Source organism: Asparagus officinalis, chromosome 8 (genome assembly GCF_001876935.1).
Source record: "Asparagus officinalis chromosome 8, Aspof.V1, whole genome shotgun sequence".
In the NCBI taxonomy this organism is placed as follows: domain Eukaryota; kingdom Viridiplantae; phylum Streptophyta; class Magnoliopsida; order Asparagales; family Asparagaceae; genus Asparagus; species Asparagus officinalis.
This window is the reverse complement of record NC_033801.1, coordinates 36799261-36825023: the sequence shown is the minus strand read 5'-3', so window position 1 is coordinate 36825023 and position 25763 is coordinate 36799261.

The following is a 25763-nucleotide window of genomic DNA, read 5'->3' as shown; positions in this document are numbered from 1 at the left end:
CAAGTTGTTTGAACTCGTTTATGGAAAAATCAATTTTTTTTGTTCATGTACGTGCATGTGTCCGTGCATGTTTTTACAAAACTGATACGTTTTCACAATTGGGAAATACGATTTAAAAAATTTCTTCGTTTACATGTTTATCTTTATATGTATAAACATTTCTACAAGTTTTACTAATTTTGGAGTTGTTTTGTTATTTTCAATTGAATTTACAAAATCGAGTTTTCAGCAGTTTTTTTAGAAACTATATATCTATGTTCAAACATTTATTTCTCTCAACTGGGAAGTACTATTCCAGAAATTCTTTCTCTAACATGTTTATCTACATGTCTAGAATCTTACCTCAAAATTTCATGATTTTTGGAATTTATTTACTATTTTTAATTGATTTTATAAAGTTAGATACGCAAAATTCCAGCATCTGTCATAATCTGGAAAAGTACGGTCGACCACCACGGCCGACAGTACTACAGTGCGGTTGACCGCCACGGTCGACCGTCATGGTCAACCGTCAGTAGTCCAGAGACCAGTTTTATAATTTTTCTTCTCGTGGTCGACCGTCACGGTCGACCGCCGATGTTACCGTTGCACAGTAACGGTAACATGCTGAATTTTATCTTTTAGTAGTTTTTGGGGCTTTTTGGGGTTGTTTTCTTGTACCCTATATATACCCCATTGCATTTATCATTTGATACGCCAAGAGAATGTTTTAAAAGAGTTTAACAAGGGTTTAAACTTGTTTAGTGTTTGTTTAAAAGAGTGTTTAAGAAGCTTTTAAGCAATTGAGAGTTTTGGGTTTGTGAAATCAATTTCACAAGAGCTTGAGGAGATCCTATTGGTGCTTGAGCATCCAACCATCCTCCTTCAATCTCTTGATCTATTGAGAAGTTTTCTAAACTCTATTTTCTAGCTTTATATTTATTTGCTTGTTTATCATTTTATTAAAGCTAGTTTTCTATTGAGTTTAGATTTGATTTACCTCTTTGTTACACACACCCACATTGAGCTTATTGTATTTTCATACATAGTATAATTGGATTGGTGAGAGTTGTAACAATTGAGAGTGAGCTTACATTGAGTTCTCATCTTTTGTAGAGAACAAATCATTTGTTATATTGTGAGATTGTAAAGTTTTTGGTGAGCTAGAAAACCGAATGTGAGGAGTGTAGACGTTGATTGGTGAACGTTGAAAACCGACATTGTGAGTGTTTGTGAACATTGATCGGTGAGCGTTAAAAACCAACATTGTGAGGTGTAAACGTTATTCGGGTGAGCGTAGAAAACTCGGTTGTGATAGTGGATTTCTCACCGGGAGTGGGGACCGGAGACGTAGGACGGAAGGTCCGAACTCCGTGATCATTTGAGTGTGTTTGAGTTTGTCTTTGGTGCATTTGCTTATGCATTTATCTTATATCGCCAATTGCCTTTACTCTTGTATATTTTGCCCTATCATATTTGTAGTTTGATTATGTCACCCTTGTGTTAGTTTATATATCCTTGCATATATTTCATCATATACCTCTTTGTTAGGATATATCTCTTTGTTTATATTGCATATTCTTGCTCATATCATATTGTATATCTATCTTGCAAGAATAATATTTGAATTAGTTTTAATTGGCATAAAATCAGATTAGATTAGCATAAGATCCTAATCACCCCCCTCTAGGGTCTAACAGATAAGGTTATCTAGGGAAGGCCCCTGGCATGACAGGGAGCCGTTTGAGGAGTTTAAATTTACTCCCAAGCATCTCGATGAGAGGAGCTTGCTCTTAGAGTCCCGGATCACTCAGTCTCGGGCTCTGGAATAGTTCTATCTCCCTCAGGACAATGAAATCCTCTCAGGGATGCCTAGTGTTGGCCTCCACCAAAGCCCTCAAGGGCTATTTATTGCAAGGGGCTCTAGTGGAGTAGGAATTGTTCTCTTGGCTTGAGCATGCGTGAGGCCTCTACACCAAATTCAAAGATGTGTTGGAGGCTAAGAGAGCGACATGGGAAGAGGCCGTGAAGAAGTCCACTACAATAGAGGTTGAGTTGGCAGCTTGGAGACTGAACGATGACAAATAGCATCAAGTGGTAGAGACGTGAGATAAGATGCTTAGGGGCTCAAGGTGCATAATAGCAAAAAATTGGACATGATTGACAATCTCAAGGATGACTGAGTGAAATACTTGGAGGATGAGCTTCATGGTCGAAAGGCGAGAGAGCGGCGTCACCTTTGAACATGCTCGGCTAGCTCGCCAAAACGCCAAGAGCCTCTAGTATTAGCTAAGGAAGGAGGATACCCAAGAGAAGATGAAGAGGGAGGCGACCCGAGTGGCATTCGAGGCCGAGAGACAATGAGAGTCGTCTCTTGCGAAATTGCGGGCGCTACAAGGCCGCCTCAGCTATCTCAAATCCAAGACCCAATGGGTGGAAGTTATGGAGAAATACCGTGACAACCCTCTAGGTAAGATATATGTGGCTCTTGCTTACAAAGCTGACTTCGATTATCTCCTAATGCAGACCCTCATGAGTCTAAACCTAACTTTGATCGTCTCTACTACCCCTCTCGGGTTGCCAATTGCCTTGACGCCCTCAAGGAGATAGAGTAGATAGGAGTGAAATTACCCTAGAGAAGGGGGGGGGTGGGTGAATAGGGTAATCAAATAATAAATATTCAATTAATGAAATTCAATGCAATACAAGACACAAATTTATAATATGGCAATAAATAAGAGTGAGAGTTAGAGAATAGTTAGACAAATTGACACGCTGATGTGTTCATGAGGTTCGGTCCTCACGACCTACGTCCCCGACCACCTCTCCCGATGGTAATTCACTACACAAACCCGGTTTGGAAGCTGGAACTTCTTCACAACGATCTCCCTAAGATCTCACAATCCACACAGTGATCTTCTCGAGATCAAGCTCTCAACACAATACAAGATGAATGAAAGAAACTCTCTTACAATAATCCTATGGCAAGGATCAAGAGATAATCAATTTGAACCTCAAGGGTTTGTGTGATGTGTAATTGAAAATTGAAACTAAAACTAAAAACTTGGGAATGGGATTGAAAGTTTGAGCTCAAAAACAAAATACAACTGAAACTCTTGTTTTTATTTTGCTTTCTTAGATACTAGAGTGAAGAGGGCTAAGAGATATATAGGAACCCCAAACGACAGCCTAAAACCAGACAAAAACACATAATCCCGCGAATTCAGGAAATCTGTAACTAGCCATTATAGTCACCGTCAGTCGACTGATAAGCCGACGGTTGGCTGCCATTGAAACATCATCGGTCGACTAATGAACCCATCAGTCGATTGATGAGCTGCTTCAATCGACTGATGGGGGGAGTCAGTCGATCGAGCAAAAGTTTTTAAAAATAGCAAAGACTAAAAACATTCTAATCGACTCCATTCTTGCAACCGGTGCAAAAGTTTTATTATAATCAATGCTCTCCTCTTGATTGTATCATTGGGCGACTAAACGAGCTTTATTCCTGGTCACTATACCAAATTCATCAAGTTTATTTCTAAAAACCCATTTTGTTCCAATAATATAAAAATCTTTTGGTCTAGGAACAAGTTTCTAAACATTATTTTTTTTAAAATTATTTAATTCATCATGCATAACTAAAACCCAAAACTCATCATTCAAAGCATCATCAACATGTTTTGGTTCAATTTAGGATAATAAAGTAATGTTACCACACTCGCTCATAGCCCTTGAGCGAGTCATGACTCCTTTAGATGGGCTTCTAATGATTTGCTCCTTAGGATGATCCGGTGCAAACTTCCATGCTTTAGGGAGTTCTTCTTGATTAGGCTCAAGCTCTCCTTTCCACAACTTTTGATGCAATCGTTGAGAGGGTGTCATTTATTTGTAATAGTTTCATTCCACCTTCAATGTCATCATCATCCCTACTAGGCACACAATCTTGTAAACCAACATTATAGATTCTTCAACAATGAGTGTTCGTTTGTTAAAAAGTCTATAAGCCTTACTCCTTGATTCATATCCCAAAAATATACCAATATCTATTTTTGAATCAAATTTATCATAGTGATATTTAGTATTCAAGATAAAACTTTACAACCAATAATTCGAAAATAGTTAATATTGGGTGTTTTGCCAAAATAAAGTTCATAAGGTGTTTTCTTGAAGATTGGCCTAATCAAAACACGATTTAAAATATGACAAGTCGTGTTAACGGCTTCCGCCCAAAAATACTTTGGCAAATGAAAAATATTTAACATAGTTTGTGCCATCTCTTGTATGGTTTAATTTTTTCGTTCAACAACACCATTTTGTTGTGGTGTTATTGGAGTGAAAAATGTGTGTGTAATACTATGATGGTAACAAAAATTATTAAAATACTTGTTTTGAAATTCACCACCATAATCACTACGAATTTTTACAATTTTCAAATACTTTTCATTTTCGACTATTTTTACAAAATGAGAAAACTCTTCAAAACAATCATCCTTGTTAGCAAGAAACAATACCCATGTAAATCAAGAAAAATCATCAACAATAACAAAAACATAGTGTTTACCTCCTAGTGAGGCAACACGCATATGACCAAAAAGATCAAGAAGAAGTAGTTGTAAGGGTTTAGTGGTGGATACCTTATTAATGGATTTGAAAGAACTTTTAATTTGTTTACCTTTGGCACATTCTTCACATTGTGAATCTATAACAAACGTTAGGCTAGGTAGACCTCTCACCAAGTTCTTCTTTGATAATTTTGAGATTAATTTCATGTTAGCATGTCCAAGCCTTTTGTGTCAAATCTAAGGATCACCATCCACCACGACAAGGCATTTCACATCTTGATCTACAAGCTCATTCATCTAAAAAATATACACATTAGATTTTCTAAGGGCAATAAAAATAGTTTTATTATTAATGCTAACAATGCATTTATCCGGTTTAAAAATAATTTCATAGCCTTTGTCACTAAGTTGACTAATACAAAGAAGATTGTGATTAAGTCCTTTTACTAAATAATCATCTTCAATAATGGGAGAATGCTTCTTACCAATAGCTCAAATACCTACAATTTTACTTTTCTCACCGCCGCCAAAGGAGACATTGCCTCCTTCCATCCTTGATAAGTTTGCAAATAAATCCTTGTTGTCTATCATGTAATGAGAGCAACCACTATCAATGTACCACATCTCCTTACGTCTTGTGCGAGACGTTCCCTATATGTAAAGAAGTGGTAGAAACTTTAGGCACCCAAATCTTGGGTCCTTGAATGTTAGTACTCTTTGTACCTTTAGGTACCCACATAAATCCATAACCAAGAGGATTATTTTTAATCCTACAATGTGTGGAAATGTGACCGTGTCTCATGCAATAGGTGAAAATTATTCTTATATGTGGATGCATGAGTTTTGTGAAACCATTTTCTACTAAGTTGTGAGTGAACATGATTAGTAGAAGCATAATTAGATTTTAACGTATTATTTTCAATTTTCAAATTTTCATTTTAAGACCTTAATTGTTTATTTTCAAAATCAAGGTCTCCTATTACTTTATCTTTTAAAGAAATGGCAATATTTAAAGAAGATTGTAGTGACTTAAATCTTGAATCACATGAGTTATGCAATTTTTTAAAAGAAGAATGTTCTTTTGCTAACCTTTTAAGTTCAAATTTTAATTTCCTAGTTCATATTGCATATAAAATGAATCATCATCGGAATCAGATAATACCTCATCTTCATGAGCATGAAGCATATGTTTGGATCATGAAAGGCGCATTTGGTGGCTTCTTCATCACTATTCGAATCGCTCAGTTCAGATTCTTCTCATCCCGCATACATCACCTTCTTCTTCTTGTACTTTATGTATTTCTCTTTTATTTTGGGACAATCTTGTGCTATGTGTCTCGGTTCATGGCATTCAAAGCATTTTCCTATACGAGAAGTGAATTTATTAGAACGATTATTTTTAAATTTTTTGTTCATTCTTACCAATCTTAAAATTCTCTTGGAGAGATGTGTCACTTCTTTTGACACATCAATATCGCTATTGGAGGAAGATGAGTCACATTCAATAGCTCCTTTGAGTGCTATTGACTAGCTCATTTGAGTGCTATTGACTTTATCTTTTGAGGAGGCTCTTCATTTGCTCGTGGGGGTTCTTCCTCCTCCTCCTTAATTTTCTTCTCATGAATCTTGAGTTTTCCAATGAGGCCATCAAGAGTGAGCGTTGTGAGATCATTGGCTTTCTCAATAGCCGTTGCTTTGAGTTCCCATGTCAGTGTAAGAGAACGGAGGATCTTGTAGTTCTTCTCTTGGTTCTCAAGCACCTTATCAAGACCATGTAGTTGATTCACAATATTTGTAAACCTACAATACATAGCATCAATAGATTCATTTGGAAGCATTTTGAATAATTCATGTTCATGCATGAGACCACTAATTTTTGATTCTTTGACTTGAGGAGTTCCCTCACGAGTAATACATAGTTTCTCTTTAATTTCATGTGCGGTTGCACAAGTGGAGACTCTATTATAATCATTGGGTGTTGTTCGTGGGAAAAATTGTAGCTTTCATCATTGATTCCATTGTACACTCTTGTAATAGTTTATCGATTACAAAGATCCGGTCTTTTTATAAGATCCGGTTACAACGAAAATCAAATAAAAAGAAATGAAAATTACAACTTTGTTTCCTTGTTTGTCGAACAAATCACGAGCTCCTGTTTTGCGGTCGCTCGCTTGCGTGGGTTGTTTGCCTGCGCCGAGGGTTTATCCGTTGACCACCGCGAGATCTAGATCCGGTTGGATCTACGCAGTACGACGGGTATTATTTCACGAAGAAAATAATAGCCGGGGAGGATTAGTTCACCAAGGAAATAATCGTCCAAATCTTGGGATCAAAGGCCAAGCTTTGATCCGGAATACGCCTGCGTAGATCTGAGATCCGGTCCTCTTGAACACCTGCCTTATTTGGCGTTGACGATCGCCGAGCACCAGATCTGGATGAGCAAGTCCTCGAAGTCCCAAAGCTTGGATCTTTTTAAATTCTGAGTCTCCAATCCAGCAGGGCTTCGCCTCTAAAAAATCCAACCTTTACAAATGAACAACCCTTGGCCTATTTATAGGCACCCAGATCTGTGCCTAGGCACAGATCTGGGCTGAGGTGGCTCGGCCACAAGTGGCCGGCCACCCCTGGGTGGCTCGGCCACCGTTGACTCGTTGACCTGATTTGGCAGTAAATCCGGATCCTGATTAGGCAGTAAATCCACTTCTGAGTTCGAGTCCGAAACTGATCTTGATTCGATCGTGATTCGTCCGAGTCTGCTCTTGGTTGGATGACTCGTTGATTCCTCAACTCGTTAGCTTGATTCCGCACGCGAGTGGATTCATTCCGTTGTTTGTGTGCAGTTCATTAGCTTCGTAGCCTCGTTAATCCGCTTCGTCGCGTATCGCTTGGCTTCGGCGTTGTGGACTAACTTGTTGTATATGGATACGTCGTCCGATGGTCGGTTTGTCGAATCGACGTCGTCGAGCTGTGTTAAGGGACTTATAGGCAGTTTTATACGCCTACAGATACCCCCTCCAAAGTATTTCAGCCTCGTTCTTTTATAGAAGAGTCTGGAATACTTTGGATATGATTGTCCCATCCTTCGATTGATACGACGGGATATTTGGAGTGGCTTCCATCCTTGATTCCTTCAGTCCTCCAGGCTGTTCGGTGCTTTGTCGAATGTCTGTAAGGGTCCCGGTGCTGCATTTATTGTCTGACCATCTGTTGGAATTTTGAATTTGAAGTCGATTCTCGCTTTTCTAACTTTTTAGCTCGAGTTGGTTGTTTCAACATAGAACTGACCATCGGTCGTCGGTGTTGAATCATCATTTACAACGTGTTGTTCGGCGTTTGAGCTTCCTTGTGACACGTTGTCCGGTGTCTAAGCTTCATTGTGACGCGTTGTCCGGCGTCCAGGCTTCATCGTGACACGTTGTCCGGTGTTTGACACAGTTTATACTCGTACGTCTGCTGGAGTATACACAGTTTAAGCTCTTAAGGTATTGGAGCATGGCAGATACTTGAGTCACGAGACCAATCCATAGAATTGATGCATCAATGACTCGTATTTATAGAATTTTTGGCAAATTCTCAGCCATCAACGGGTTTGATAAGCCTTTACCGACTACCGTTTGAGTCGGGCTAGCATGCGGATTGTTTAAGTCCGTTCCGCATGTGACGTTGTGCTAAAGGAATGAACTCCCTTAGACTTTATGCTATGATGTTGAATACATAGGCTTCGCCATTGTTACGGGAATAGGCTACCCGGCAACGTGTATTAGACGCTGACTTATCCCTACTTAGGCTTCGGGATAAAATACCCCAGACTGGTATTCTGGTGTCTTTTTCAATCGGTAAAAGACTAAACCGGCGACGCGTGTTAGGCGTCGGCATATCCTTTCTTAGGATTCAGGATGAAATTCCCCATGCGTGTAAGGCATGGATTTTGGTGTTATTAATAACAACCTACCACAATGTTGAATATCCAGAATCGAACTCTGGTGTCTTTTTCTACGGGGAAAGACTAAACCGGCGACGCGTGTTAGGCGTCGGCATATCCTTTCTTAGGATTCAGGATGAAATTCCCCATGCGTGTAAGGCATGGATTTTGGTGTTATTAATAACAACCTGCCACAATGTTGAATATGTGGACGGGTGTTCTTTTTAACGGTTAAGAACTAACCGGCAGCGCGTATTAGGCGCAGACTTATCCCTACTTAGGTTTCAGGATAAAATACCCCAGAATCGAACTCTGGTGCCTTTTTCTACGGAGAAAGACTAAACCGGCAGTGCGTGTTAGGCGCAGACTTATCCCTGCTTAGGATTCGGGATAAACTTCCTAGAATCGGATTCTGAATTCTTGGAAAAGGATTGGTGTGGGGAAGGAAGAATTTTATATTCTATTCCCCGAACAAAGAAGGAAAGGAGACTCGAGGTGGGATCTCCACCCCCACAAAAAGATTCGGATAACCCTAACTGTCGGAAGGTTTGATTACCGAACTAAAGATGAATTTCTCGTTTATCGAGAGTGAATTGTGGTTTTGGTCCTAACTGTAGGAAGGTTTGACCAAGCGGGAATTTGAGGTGACCCTAACTATAGGAAGGTTTGATCACTTAATTTGAAAGTGGACCTCTCGTTCATTTGAGGAATCGAGAGGGGATTTTGATTTTGGCCCTAACTGTCGGAATGTTTGACCGAATGGGAGGTTTGAGACGATCCTAACTGTAGGAAGGTTTGATCGCTTAATTTGTGGGCCTCTCGTTCATTGAAGGAATCGAGAGGGGATTTTGGTTTTGGCCCTAACTGTCGGAAGGTTTGACCAAGCGGGAGCTTGAGATGACCCTAACTGTAGGAAGGTTTGATCACTCGATTTGACAATGTCTCGTTCATTGAAGGAATCGAGAGGGGATTTTGGTTGTGGTCCTAACTGTAAGAAGGTTTGACCAAGCAGGAGTTTGAGATGACCCTAACTGTAGGAAGGTTTGATCACTCGATTTGACAATGGACCTCTCGTTCATTGGAGGAATCGAGAGGGGATTTTGGTTGTGGTCCTAAGGTTTGACCAGGTAAACGGTGGGTTTAGTGCTTATCACTTTATTTGTAATGATCGGGTTATCCCTAAGAAAATTACATGTAACATTCTTTCAGGAACTTCCCGTTACATGAATTATCCACCCCCAGCTTTTCTTGCGAAACTGGGTTTATCATTGTATTAGCTGCACGATCGGATTATCCTTAAGAATACCATGCATGGCACTCTCCAGGAACTTCCCGTGGAAGAAAGGAAATAGTTTAGACTCATATACATTTTGGAGTATCGGGGAGCAGTTTAACCTCTTATACCGGTCGGAGGATTGAGAAACAGTTTATACTCGTATACTCTTTGGAGTCGTAAGAAGCAGTTTATACTCTTATACTTATCGGAGTGTTGCCGTTCTCAACTGGCATACTCAAGCGTTATGACGCCGGCTTCAACCAAGGTCTGGATGCTATTCTTTAAAGTGAAACAGGCCTTGGTGGGATGAAGGATCCTCCTGTGGTATGCGTAGTACTTCGGATCCGCAGTATTGTCAGCTTCCTCCTGACTCGTGATCGGTGGCAGCTTGATCTTGTTATTTTTAAGGAGTGATTCGAAGATGGCTGGAACATCTTCGTCTTTGAAGGAGTACTCTTTTTGAGGCCTCTGATCCGAAGTCTTCTGCTGTCTCCGGGATTGCTGTTGCGACGTTTGATTAGAACCACCAGTAGTTGCAGGTGTTTTTCCCTTCCCACGGGAGGCGAAGTTTGAGTTCAGCGGATTAGCCGTTGGTCGGTTCCTCTCGGTCTTCTTCCTTCGGAGGAAGCGTTCGGCTTGTTCACCGCGCACCTTCAAGTCTTTCCAAGTGTCAGACGGTGCTGTTCCCATTGCTTCCAACACATCCAAAGAGAGGTTGTTGTGGCACGTGTGGAGAATGAATTCCTCGGTGATCGGGTCCCGGCAGTTCATCGCCTTATTCCGGAACCTTTTCACGAAGGTGTCGACTTACTCCCCGTCCTTCTGCTTCTCATCGAGCAACGTTCCGATGGATATCTCAGTGTCGTCGTCGAAGAAGTTAGCGAGGAATTTTGTCTCCATGTCGTCCCAGCTATTCATGCTTCCTGGCTTGAGGCGGCGATACCAATCGAAGGCGGCTCCACGAAGAGTGCCAACGAAGGACTGTACCATCAGAGGCTCGTTACCAGAGATAACCCCTAGGTGCGATTTGAAGTAAATCAAATGCTGAGTGGGTGAACCCTTCCCATCAAACGGCGTGAAGTTAATTAGACTGAACTTCGCCGGATAGGGGATCGATTCCCATTCTCTAGGGTAGGGACAAGGAATGCCTGTCTTCTTCATCTCTTGAGCGGAAATCAACGTATTGATTTTACTCTCGAGATTTTTAATCTTCAAGCTTTCATCTGTGTTTTCGCTAGCATTCTCGTTACCACCCCCTGCATTGACGGGAGGATTAGTGGCATTGTGAACTTCATTCGCATTCGTGTCCTCATCTTCATGATGAACCTGGTTACGACGACTCGGTTCGCCTTGCTGGTTCGTCAGTGCTTGGATTTGTTGCTCATGCATTTCTCTCATACTCTGCATGGCCATTTGCATTTCGAACCTGAAGCTCTCCTGTTGTTTAGCCATGGCTTCTTCGAGCATCTTGGCCACTTGTTCCGCGCTTATCATCAGTGACTCACGGGGTTCTCCCTCACTGGATACTGTATTATCTGATGCGACCGCAGAACAGGCATCCGACTCTTCACCTTCTGAAGGTAATCTTGTCTGAACCCTACCATAAGTTCCTCGTGCGATGGCTCCAGACTGCAGATGGGTTAGACGCCGGGATGCTTTCAGAATCGACTCGAGATTATCCCGTGCCGAGGTCTCTTTGCTTGTCATGTTAGTGGTGACCCTCGGAAATTCTCCGTCTTCAACCACCGTTCTTCTTCGTCGGAAACGCCTAGGCCTTGGCTTTAGCGTTTCGGTACTGAGCCTCTCGAAAACCAAAACTCTTTCAGGGACCGTCTTGATGCACTTACACTCAGACAATACCGCCCGAATGAGTTTGGAACAGGGGCATTGATTCTCTAGTCTTTGGGGACTCCTCTTCCTGGTTTTCCTCGTACCCCCAACACGATAGTACAACTTGTCCGTTTGAAAGTCGGAGCAACCTATCGTGTGTTGGCACGACTTCTCAGGTATAACGTTATCATCATTGGATAACAACGTTTCCTTCTGAGGGCGAACTGCCTTCTTTGGGCTTTCAAAAGTTACGTGCCTCGAAACATGCCTTCGTGGGCGTGAGTTCTCAGCGGGCTCCTGGACTTCGATGCGCAAATTAGCGTGCGTAGCAGCCTTGAACTCCTTGTCATGCTGAAAATGACGGCAACCCCCAGCATGTTGAGTCATTCGGGGCTTCTTCATCAGGCCCAAACGTTCTTGAACTGGAGCTTTGCATCGTCCATTGGGAAGCGGGCCGAGGCGCTCCAAAACTGACTTCTTTCTCCAGGGTGACTCTGCGTGCCCTCCCAGAGTAGCCATGGCAATTGTCGGCGACTTCGTTTGGTTCGCCGGAGGTTGAACCTGCTTCGAAGGCTGCAAAGGTTGCTCTTTGGCCTGAATCGTCACTTCGGACTTCGGCCTCCAAACTTTGCGGGTTGGTGACGGCTTCTTTGCCACTTCCTTCTGCAGTTTTATACGGGCCTCTTGGACTTGAGCCCGTGCCTGTGCTGACATCGCGCGGCGCCTGCGAATGCGCTCTTCCAATGTCGAACGATTCCGTTTGACACGGACCCACTCGTTCGTTGGCGGCTTGGAGGAGCTACCCTTCATTGATTGTTGAGGTTGCTTGCCTCTCTTGTTCTTCAGATCCGCATTGTAACGGATCCTCCGACCTGGTTGGGAATTGGAGGAATCTTACCCGATGCGGCTTTGGCATCCAGCGGGGTGAGATCTTCGTTGGTGTTTTCCACATCTTCATACCAACGAGTTTTTCTCCTGGAGGAGAACTTCTTGGACTTGCGGGGGGGAGGTTGATCCGGACGAGGACGATAGGTATTCCTCGAACTTCTACTGGTCGAACTCGTATTCGACCTCCTCCACGACCGGGATCGAGATCCGCGGCTGCGACGCAACGATCTCGGCAGCGAGATCGGCGGCTCCCACTGTGGTCGCCAGATTGTTCGCGGGAAAAATCGTGTCTTTCTTCATTATTGATTCTATTGCTATCTTTAAATAACAACTTTTTGAGTTACAAAGATCCGGTCTTTTTATAAGATCCGGTTACAATGAAAATCAAAGAAAATAAAAGAAAGATTACAACTTTTTATCCTTGTTTGTCGAACAAATCGCGAGCTCCTGTTTTGCGGTCACTCGCTTTGTGGGTTCTTCGCCTGCGCCGGGGTTTATCCGTGGACCACCGCGAGATCTAGATCCGGTCGGATCTACGCAGTACGACGGGTATTATTTCACGAAGAAAATAATAGCCGGGGAGGATTAGTTCACCAAGGAAATAATCGTCCAAATCTCGGGATGAAAGGCCAAGCTTTGATCCGGAATACGCCTGCGTAGATCTGAGATCCGGTCCTCTCGAACACCTGCCTTATTTAGCGTTGACGATCGCCGAGCACCAGATCTGGATGAGCAAGTCCTCGAAGTCCCAAAGCTTGGATCTTTTTAAATTCTGAGTCTCCAATCCAGCAGGGCTTCGCCTCCAAAAAATCTAACCTTTACAAATGAACACCCCTTGGCCTATTTATAGGCACCCTTTACTGTGCCCGGGCACGGATCTGCCGGCCACCTATAGGTGGCTCGCTCTGGGACCGAGCACCTAATAGGTGGCTCGGCCTTGGCCGCAGCCACCTATGGGTGGCTCGGCCACGAGCCACCCGATGGGTGCGCTCGGCCTTGGCGAGCCACCTATTGCGTGGCCTCGGCCACCAAGCCACCCATAGGTGGCTCGGCTTTGGCCGAGTCCCCTAAGTGTTGTGGTTTTTTACCATTTTTGGTTCTATCCGTGATCCGATTCTGGACTTGACTCGTTGACCTGATTTGGCAGTAAATTCGAATCCTGATTAGGCAGTAAATCCGCTTCTGAGTTCTAGTCCGAAACTGATCTTGATTCGATCGTGATTCGTCCGAGTCTGCTCTTGGTTGGATGACTCGTTGATTCCTCAACCCGTTAGCTTGATTCCGCACGCGAGTGGATTCATTCCGTTGTTTGTGTGCGGTTCATTAGCTTCGTAGCCTCGTTAATCCGCTTCGTCGCGTATCGCTTGGCTTCGGCGTTGTGGACTAACTTGTTGTATATGGATACGTCGTCCGATGGTCGGTTTGTCGAATCGACGTCGTCGAGCTGTGTTAAGGGACTTATAGGCAGTTTTATACGCCTACAGGTGTGAGTCCACAAATCAAAACATTCATGGCTTTAACATTAAGTGTAGCAGATGCCTCTCATTCTCGGTCATGTCACAACTAGATTTTTCAACATATTTTTCTCAATTATGTCTAGGATGTCAAGATCAATGCATCTCAAATATATACGCATCCTAGCTTTCCATTATGAAAAATTATTGCCGGTAAACAAAGGAGGTCTAGTAGTTGGCTGATGCTACGCCCCGCTTCCCAAAATACTCGGGAATCGGAACGTGAACAAGCCCGCGACGTATTAGATTAAGGAGAATAACTAAAAATAAACATTTCTCCTCAACCTAATACGTTAAGCATCAAGAAATACAATGCGAATGTATAGATCCCCGATCACATATAGTGAGAATATAATATACAAACACATGATCCATATCACAAGTGAATATCATCCAAGACTTAATATTCGGGTCAAACATGCCCTTATTACAAAACTATCCAACTGAATACTAGAGAAATATAAAAATACACAGATCAAAAGGAAATGAAAGTGCTACAAAAGTAAGCTAAGACCATCAAACAACTAAAGGGAATAACTAAGCTGCAGTTTCTTCTTGTGTTCTGTCTGCAAGGCACTCCTACTGAGAATCCTCTGGCTCCTGGCGATCTCCCAGCTGGACCTGTTCTCCCTCTAAGTCTGACGTACACCAGAGAAAACAGGTGTACGTTAGTGTGCATGGCACATGGCAAGACCCCACAAAAGAAAAGAACGAACGAAAACACAAAGCAAAAAATGATACAACGACAGAAATGACAAAAGGAACGTGCAAGTGGAAATCCAACAAAATCAAAATGCAATCTATCATTAAAACGTTATACTCATAAGGCTAACAGCAAACAGTAACCGGGTCGAATACTAACCATCCTAAAACTCACTGGTCCACATCTCACACAGAGTCAACACTCATATCATCGGATAACTGACTGTTTACAAATCCCCTACGTGCATCCAATACCGCTACATGAATCGGTCAGAGGACTACACACAATCCGATCTCAGCCTGGTCCAAACTCAGGCAAAGCTTAGGTGACGAAACAGGTCACGGACTAAGGTGACTACACGAATTCACTTTAGCCTAACAAACCAACCCCAGTGACTACACAAATTCACTGGCACGAGCTTGGAAGATACATCAACAGCTACATCCGATCACATGAACAAAGACTTCCCCATCACAACTCTTCTCATTTTTCTAAGTCAAATATGACCACACTATCTCTGGTTTACCTCCTAAATTCAGTCAACGCACCCATACATGTCACTAGGTTGGTTCATGATGCACGAGGCCACTAAGTCATGAACTACTAGAGTTCTCAACACAACCAGGAACAATAAAAGCAGATACGTCAAATACAGTAAAATATTCGCAAAACATGAAATGTAATCATGAACAGTAAAAATATGCATGCAGTCTAGTTTTATTAATATATTGTTATTCAAACTCAAAACTACTCATAAAAATTATCCACAGCTAAATAATATCCAATATGACTACGGTTAAAAATAAAATCGAAAACCGTGATTGTTTTGCACATGAAATATCGTGGTCAACAACCATCCATCACACGTTCATAGACTAAATTAATTCAAAATAATTAATTCTTTTGCAAAATAATTAATTCTTTTGCAAAATAAATTCTTTTAAATAAAAATGATTCTTTTTCCAAAATAACTTCTTATAATTTATCATAATTTTCCTCAAATGATGCCATTCTCAAATAAATTCTTTTTAATTAATATAATTATCCAAAAATAATTCCTCTACCAAAATAAATTCTTTTAATTCATAATAATTATTTTGAAATAATCTTTTCTCAAAGTAGTTTAACAATACAAAATAACCTATTTTTTCCAAGATAAATTAATTTAAATTATCTATTTTAATAATTATTCAAAACCAACCCCTTTTCCAAATAATCTCTTTTCTCATCAATTTTTAAAACATCTCAAAATAACCACTTTTACACAAAATAATTATTCTTTTAAATTACTTATCATAAAATTATTATTAATATTAATCATCCACAAGTCCACACAGATAATATCAATATCACGACATAATCTAAGCAACTAATTAATAACAGATATAAATAATAAAATAACAAGTCAAAAGGAAGTGAGATCTTGCCTATGACGAGTCGGCTGCGGGTGTGGCTAGCGGCGTCGGCGGGTGGAGCTGCAAGGGGTGTGCTCGGATCTTGAGGGCTTGCCTGGCGTCAGCTGTCAGTGGCGCGATGAGTTGTAGAGGGCGGCGCAGATCTACGCAGTGAGTGTAGCGTCATCGCTACAGTGCGGGAGAGGTGGAGCTCGTGGAGGGGCTGGGCTCAGTTGGAGGTGAGCACGGCCGACGGTGATGGCCTAGGGCGGGGCGCAATGGCGGTGAAGAGGAGAGGCGGTGAGGGCTTTGCGAGAGGACGGCGAGCCGGTTCAGGGGGCAAGTTCGACCGGCGCAGCGGCCTGAGGTGCGACGGTGGAAGCTGCTATCGGAGGGAAGAGGCGCTCGTTGTGGAGCTCGGCGCGGTGGAGTTGGACAGACGGGTTTGGGCGGCAAGAGGCGCTGGTTGGCGAGGCACTGTCGGGGAGAGCGGCGAGAGGGGAGGCGGCGGCTCAAGGGGAGAGAGGACGTGCGGTGGCTACGGAGACAAGGGAGCGGGGTTGGGGGTCGATTATGGAGAGAGAAGGAGGTCTGGCGGCGGGGTTGGGGAAAAGAGAGAAGGAGAGAAATAATTATAATATATATATATATATATATATATATATATATATATATATATAATATATATATATATATATATATATATATATATATATATATATATATATATTTATATATATATATATTATTATATTATATATATATTATATATATATATAGAGAGACGAGAGACAATATGGGTATGCTTGGTACCAAGCCACAAAAATTGTGCTTGCGTAGTGATGTGTCATATCCCCCTCCACTCATTCAAATATGGGACCACATTTCATCCATGGGTACGTAGTGGATGAGGATGTGACACATCACTACAAGCACGAAATTTTGCTTGGACCAAGCATACCCATTTTTCTCACTATACTATATCCATATATATATATATATTATATATATTATATATAATATATATATATATTATATATATATATATATATATATATATATATATATAATATATATGAGGATTTAGGGTTTTTAAAAATTAATTAAAAATAATAATAATCATGAAAATTTTTAATTAATTATGTGAAAATTAACTACACAACAAAACGTACCAGTTGTAGTAATACAACCGATAATACATAACAGTAAAAATAATACAAGAAATTATACAATTAAACAAGAATAATTAATAAAAATATAATTACTTATATTTAAAATAAAATAATTATAGGATAATTTTCTATGCGATACAACGTACTAGTTGTGCTAATACGACAGTTGATACGTAATAGTAGAAATAATATAACAAATTATATAAATAATACGTAATTAATAATACAATATAATACACAAATAATATGTAATAGTAACAATAATACAACATATTATTTAAAATAATACGTAATAGTATAGATAATATAACGGATAAATTTTAGAAATTTTTACTACACTAAATAAATTTATAAATATCAAAATCATTTAAATAAATATAAAACTTAGATTTTAAATCATAGAAAATTATAGAAATCAAGAAAAATACAAAAAAATTTTTAAAATTAATAATTAAATATTTTAAAATACCAAAAAATTATTTTAACTAGTATCATAAATTCACGGTCATTACGTTCTACCCCCCTTAAAACAAATTTTGTCCTCAGAATTAAAAGAACCTAATGACAGAGATATGAAAAGAGAGACTCAACTCAACACATATAGAGAAGAATTCAAAATAAATTGCATATCCATAAGTAGAACGTGAGAAAAACACAAGTCAAAGTATAGACACACAAACATTAAGTTATCACAATATAAATATATAATTATAGAAAAATATAATATCAACATGATATTATTGATATACTATAATAAGATGATATTATTGATATACTATAATAAGATAACATATTATAGTGTTAAAATATAATCAATAACACAGATTTAGCAAAATATAACAAACACGTAACATACAAAAATATAATATGAAATATAAATATGTAATTCAAACAATTGTCAATCACTAGAACATATGATAAAGTATATCAACTCAACAATATAAATAATTAAAAAAACATAAAAAAGATAAAAGACAAAAGTTCTCAATAAAATATTATATGATCAAAATAGACGTAAGAGTATACAAGCGACTCAAAATTGGCATATTATATAAGACATAATAGGACATAATTATACCTATTCGACAAACAATATGATAAATCAGAATTATATTAGTAATATTCATAAAGTAAAATAATAAATATAAACAAGATACGACAATAATAGTCATTACTGTATTAAATCAATTCAGATATATCAATATATTGTATAGTAGTCAAAATCACATAAATACGTTCAACATAAATATACATAAATAAAAATGTAAAATACATAATACATAAACTATGGAAGATAAAATAGATTTAAAAACAAATAAAAACATAAAAGAAAACATAATTTCGTATAATAAAAACACCGATATATTATAGATAAACATACAATGAATGATTGATGAACATGTGAATATAAATACCGATAATACATGAAGTAGAACACGATTAAACACAGTTGATACTAAAAATGATGAATGACTATAAATCAATAAAAATAAACATCAAAAATATAATAATCTACGTGAATACATTATAATGAAAAGAGAATAGTAATTATAAAAGAATGAAAAAGTAAAACATAACATAAGTAATGAAAATAATGAATAAAGAATGAACAACAAACAATGACACAATAAAAAACATAAATATCTAAAAATACCATAAAATAAATACAAAAATAACATGCGTATACAATGCTTATTACAGGTATGACAAGATAATACATATCAAAAATGAAGCAACAACAAAAAATATACATATGTACTATAAACAACCCATGAGTAAATATTATACATACCCACAAACGCTATTTAAAATAATCTCTTATATTAGTTATAAAAGAACAATATTCAATGATACAAGATAATATTACAAAAACCTATATAAATAGTAACTCAAACCCCAAACCTAACAATATAAATAAATGCTTGAATATTAAAGTATAAATACATTGCTCTTAGAAATAACGAAACCAATTGTGAACATACTAAAATAATCTAAAAAGATAAAATTTACTGATAAAAACTATATACTGAAAATGTAAAGGATAAGAATATAGTGCATATGTATAATATTAAAATCATGAACTTATTAAACTATATCACAAAATATACAATATAATAATCTAGAACATAAGTAAATGGTAGATGGTATGACAGAAAAGCATGCACATACACAATATAACTATGCAAAAAGTATAATTAAACACAAGAAAATAATCTAAATATTAAATATGTTATGTAATGTATATGTGGAGTCTAGAGCAATGCAAAATAATTAATAATATGATTTGAACAATTTAAAATATATAAGTGTAGGCATATACAACTGCTTGTAGGCCCTTTAACGCAGCTCGACGACGCCGATTCGACAAACCGACCATCGGGCGACGTATGCAGACACGATCATTAGTCCACAACACCGAAGCTAAATCGGCGAACCAAGTGGCCCGCGTGCTCACCGGCCACCTCCAAGTGGCCCGCACGCTCACGGCCCTCCACAGTTAGCAGCTGGCTCACTAGGGCCACTCACAATGGCAGCGTTGCTCATCCGGCCACCCAGAGTGCCGCACGCTCACCGGCCACCTCCAAGTGGCCAGCGTGCTCACGGCCACCTCCAAGTGGCCCGCACGCTCGCCGGCCACTCAGTGGCCAGGCGTGCTCACCGGCACCTCCAAGTGCCCGCAACGCTCGTCGGCACCCAAGGGCAAGCGTGCTCACGGCCACCTCCAAAGTGGCCCGCACGCTGCCAGGCCACCTCCAAGTGGCCAGCGTGCTTCCACCGTCCACCTCCAAGTGGCCCGCACGCTCCGGCCGGCCACTCTAAGTGGCCCGCACGCTCACCGGCACCTCCAAGTGGCCCAGCTGCTCGCGCGGCCACCTCCAGCTGCCAGTCGTTGTCACCGGCACCTCAAGTGGCCTGCACGATCGCGGCCTATCTCCTAAGTGGCCTAGTTTCGTGCCTCACCGGCCACCTCCAAGTGGCCCGCACGCTCGCGGCCACCTCGTAAGTTGGACCGTACAGCTCACCGGCCACCTTGTGCCCAAGGCACAGTGAGGGTTGCCTATAAATAGGCCCCCCCTTTGTTCATTTGAGGGGGGTTGGAAAATTTGGAGAGGCGAAGCTCTGCTGGATTCAAGACTCAGATCTAAAAAAGATTCAAGCTTTGGGACTTCGAGGACTTGCTCTTCCAGATCCGGTGCTCGGCGATCGTCTACGCCAAATAAGGCAAGAGTTCGAGAGGAACTGGATCTCAGATCTACGCAGGCATACTACGGATCAAAGCTTGGCCTTTGATCCCGAGAACTAAAGGCTACTATTTCCTTGGCGAAATAGTACCCTCGGCTATTATTTCCTTGGCGAAATAATACCCGTCATACTGCGTAGATCCGACCGGATCTAGATCACGCGGTGGTCAACGGATAAACCCCGGCGCAGGCGAACAACCCACGCAAGCGAGCGACCGAAAAATAAGGAGAAAGTTATAATCTTTTTTTTTATTTTCTTTGATTTTCATTGTAACCGGATCTTATAAAAAGACCGGATCTTTGTAACTCAAAAAGCTGTTATCTAAGATGACAATGGAATCAATAATGAAGAATGACACGATTTTTCCCGCGAACAATCTGGCGACCACAGGGGGAGCCACCGATCTCGCTGCCGAGATCGTTGCGTCGCAGCCGTGGATCTCGATCCCGGTCGAGGAGGAGGTCGAGTATGAATTCGACCAGGCCAAGTTCGAGGAGTATCTTTCATCCTCGTCCGGATCCACGTCCCCCCGCAAGTCCAAGAAGCTCTCCTCCAGGAGAAAAACTCGTTGGTATGAAGACGTTGAAAACACCAACGAAGATCTCGCCCCGTTTGATGCCAAAGTCGCATCGGGTGAGATTCCTCCAATTCCCAACCAGGTCGGATCTGCTCTGGCCAACCCTTCTGCCGCAGGGGGCGTGGTGACTCTCTCGAAGAGAGCCCGCCAAAGGCAACGTCAACGCCTTGTGAAACAGTTCGCAAAGGCCATGGAGTCCGTTGACGGGATCCGCTACAACGCGGATCTGAAGAACAAAAGAGGCAAGCAGCCTCAACAATCAATGAATGGTGGTTCCTCCAAGCCGCCAACAATGGAATGGGTCTGTGTCAAACGGAACCGATCAACGCTGGAGGAGCGCATTCACAAGCGCCGCGCACTGTCAGCGCAAGCACGGGCTCAAGTCCAAGAAGCCCGCAGGAGATTGCAGAAGGAGGTGGCGAAGAAGCCGCCACCAACCCGCCAAGTCTGGAGGCCAAAGTCTGAAGCGGCGATTCAGGCTAAGGAGCAACCTCTGCAACCTCCAACCAAAGTTCAACCTCCGGCGAACCAAGCTAAATCGCCGAGAATTCCCATAGCTACTCCGGGAGATCATGCAGAATCATCCCGAAGAAAGAAGCCAATTTTGGAGCGCCTCGGTCCACTTCCCGAGGAGCGAAGCAAAGCTCCAATCCAAGGACGTTTGGGCCCACTAAGAAAGCCCCGAATGAATCAACATGATGGGGGTCGCCGCAACCCTCAACATGACAAAGAAATCATGGCACCCAAGCGCACTACTTTGCGCATTGAAGTTCAGGAGCCCGTTGAGAATTCACGCCCGCAAAGGCGCGTTTCGAGGCGCGTGACTATCGAAAGTCCGAAGAAGGTAATTCGCTCTCAGAAGGAAACGTTATTGTCTGATGATGATTGTGTTTTACCTGAGAAATAGTGCCAACACACGATAGGTTGCTTGGACTTTTAAACGGAAGAGATGTACTATCGTGCTGGGGGTACGAGCAAAGCCAGAAAGAGAAGTCCTCGAAGGCTAGAAACTCAGTGCCCTTGTTCAAAGCTCATTCGGGCGGTACTGTCTGAGTGCAACTGCATTAAGGCAGTCCCCGAGAGAATTTCAGTGTTCGAAAGGCTTAGTACCGAAACGCCAAAACCAAGGCATAGGCGTTTCCGACAAAGAAGAACGGTGGTTGGAGACGGAGAATTTCCGAGGGTCACCACTAATATGACCAGCAAGGGGACATCGACACAGGATAATCTCAAGTCGTTTCTGGAAGCATCCCGACGTGTAACCCGTCTACAGTCTGGAGCCATCACACGAGGAACTTATGGTAGGGTTCGGACAAGACTACCTTCAGAAGATGAAGAATCGGATGTCTGCTCTGCGGTCGTATCAGATAATACAGTATCCAGCGAGGGACAACCCCGCGAGTCATTTATGATAAGTGCGGAGCAAGTGGCATCCAGCGAGGGACAACCCCGCGAGTCATTTATGATAAGTGCGGAGCAAGTGGCCAAGATGCTTGAAGACGCCATGGCTAAACAACAGGAGACCTTCAGGTTCGAAATGCAGATGGCCATGCAGAATATGAGAGAAATGCATGAGCAACAAATCCAAGCATTGACAAACCAGCAAGGCGAACCGAGTCGTCGTAACCAGGTTAATCTGGAAGATGAGGACACAGGTGCGAATGAAACTCATAACGCCAATAATCCTCCGGTCAATACAGGGGGTGGCAACGAGAATGCTAGCGAAAACACAGATGAAACCTTGAAGCTTAAAAACCTCGAGAGCAAAATCAATACATTGATTTCCGCTCAAGAGGTGAAGAAGACGGGAATTCCTTGTCCATACCCAAGAGAATGAGAATCGATCCCGTATCCGGCGAAGTTCAACCTAATTAACTTCACGCTATTTAATGGGATGGGTTCACCTACTCAGCATTTGATTTACTTCAAATCGCACCTGGGAGTTATCTCCGGCAATGAGCCTCTGATGGTGCGGTCATTCGTCGGCACTCTTCGCGGAGCCACCTTCGATTGGTATCGCCGCCAGACCATGTTCCTCACCAATTTCTTCGACGACGACACCGAGATATCTATCGGATCGTTGCTCGATGAGAAGCAGAAGGACGGGGAGTTAGTCGACACCTTCGTCAAAAGGTTCCGGAACAAGGCGTTGAATTGCCGGGACCCGATCACTGAAGAGTTCATTCTCCAGACCTGCCACAACAATCTTTCGTTGGACGTGTTGGAAGCAATGGGGATAGCACCGTCCAAAACGTGGAAGGATCTGAAGGTCCAAGGGGAGCAAGCTGAGCGATTCCTCCGAAGGAAGAAAGCCGAGAGGGGTCAATCAACAACTAAGCCTCCGAATTCTAACTTCGCCTCCCGTGGTAAGGGCAAGACACCTGCAGCGGCTGTTGATGCTAATCAAACATTGCAATAGCAATCCCGGAGACAGCAGAAGACTTCGGATCAGAGGCCTCAAAAAGAGTACTCCTTCAAAGACGAAGATGTTCCAGCCATCTTCGAATCACTCCTTAAAAATAACAAGATCAAGCTGCCACCGATCATGAATCAGGAGGAAGCTGACAATACTACGGATCCGAAGTACTGCGCATACCACAGGAGGATCCTTCATCCCACCAAGGCCTGCTTTACTTTAAAGAATAGTATCCAGACCTTGGTTGAAGCCGATGTCATAACGCTAGAGTAAGCCAGTTGAGAACGGCACTACTCCGATAAGTATAAGAGTATAAACTGCTTCTTAAGACTCCAAAGAGTATATGAGTATAAACTGCTTCTCAATCCTCCAACAGGTGCATGAGGTTAAACTTCTCCCTGCAGACTCCGACAAGTATAAGAGTATAAACTGCTTCTCAATCCTCCAACAGGTGCATGAGGTTAAACTGCTCCCTACATACTCTAATAGGTATATGAGGCTAAACTGTTTCTCACTTTTGACGGGAAGTTTCTGGAGAATATTACACTAATATTCTTAGGGATAACCCGATCATTACAAATAAAGTGATAAGCACTAAACCCACCGTTTACCTGGTCAAACCTTAGGACCACAACCAAAATCCCCTCTCGATTCCTTCAATGAACGAGAGGCACACAAATCGAGCGATCAAACCTTCTTACAGTTAGGATCGTTTTAAACCTCCCACTTGGTCAAACATTCCTACAGTTAGGACCACAACCAAAATCCCCTCTCGATTCCTCCAATGAACGAGAGGTCCACCTTTAAATCAAGTGATCAAACCTTCCTATAGTTAGGGTCACCTCAAACTCTCGCTTGGTCAAACCTTCCTACAGTTAGGACCAAAACCACGATTTACTCTCGATAAACGAGAAATTCATCTTTAGTTCGGTAATCAAACCTTCCGACAGTTAGGGTTATCCGAATCTTTTCGATTCTCGGAGTGGAGATCCCACTCTCAGTTTCACCTTTCCGGATTCTGGGGGTGGAGATCCCACCTCGAGTCTCCTTTCCAGCTGAAGATAGAATATAAAATTCTTCTTCAGTGTCGGGAGATAGAATATAAAATTCTTCCTCTCCCATTTCGGGTTCGTCTTTGCCCCAAGAGAAGACACCACCTTTTTCAAATCCCAAAATCTGTGCCTCACAGGTACAGGAAGTTTATCCCGAATCCTAAGCAGGGATAAGTCTGCGCCTAACACGCGCTGCCGGTTTAGTCTTTTTCCGTACAAAAAGACACCAGGGTTCGATTCTGGGGTATTCTATCCTGAAACCTAAGCAAGGATAAGTCTGCGCTTAACCCGCGCAAAGTCTAAGGGAGTTCATTCCTTTAGCACAACGTTACATGCGGAACGGATTTAGATAATCCACATGCTAGCCCGACTCAAACGGTAGTCGGTAAAGGCTAATCAAATCCGTTGAAGGCTGGGGGTTAGCCAAAAATCCTAAAGTCAACGCCTAATATGCGTCGTCGGGTAACCTATTCACGTAACAAATGGTAAAGCCTATGTATTCAACATCATAGCACAAAGTCTAAGGGAGTTCATTCCTTTAGCACAACGTCACATGCGGAACGGACTAAAACAATCCGCATGTAAGCCCGATTCAAACGGTAATCGGTAAGAGCACGTCAAATCCGTTGAAGGCTGAGGATTTGCCAAAAATCCTAAGTCAACGTCTCATACACGTTGCTGTTTAGTCTTTTCACAGGAGAAAGACGAAGTCTACGTATTCAATATCGTAGCACTAAAAGGGTTAACTCTTTTAGCTTAACGTCACTTGCGGGACGGACTTAAACAATCCGCATGCTAACCCGACTCAAACGGTAGTCAGTAAAGGCTTATCAAACCCGTTGATGGCTGAGAATTTGCCAAAAATTCTATAAATACGAGTCATTGACGCATCAATTTTATGGATTGGTCTCGTGACTCAGGTATCTGCCACGCTCCAATTCCTTAAGAGCTTAAACTGTGTATACTCCAGAAAACGTACGAGTATAAACTGTGTCGGATGCCGGACAACGCGTCGCAATGAAGCTTAGACGCCGGACAACGCGTCGCGATGAAGCTTAGACGCCGCGTCACAAGGACGCTCAAACGCCGGACAACGCGTTGTAAATGAAGATTCAACACCGACAATCGATGGTCAGTTCTGTGGTGAAACAGCGAACTCGAGCTGAAAAGTCAGGAAATCAAGAATCGACTTCAAGTTTAAAATTCTGACAGACGGTCAGACAATAAATGCA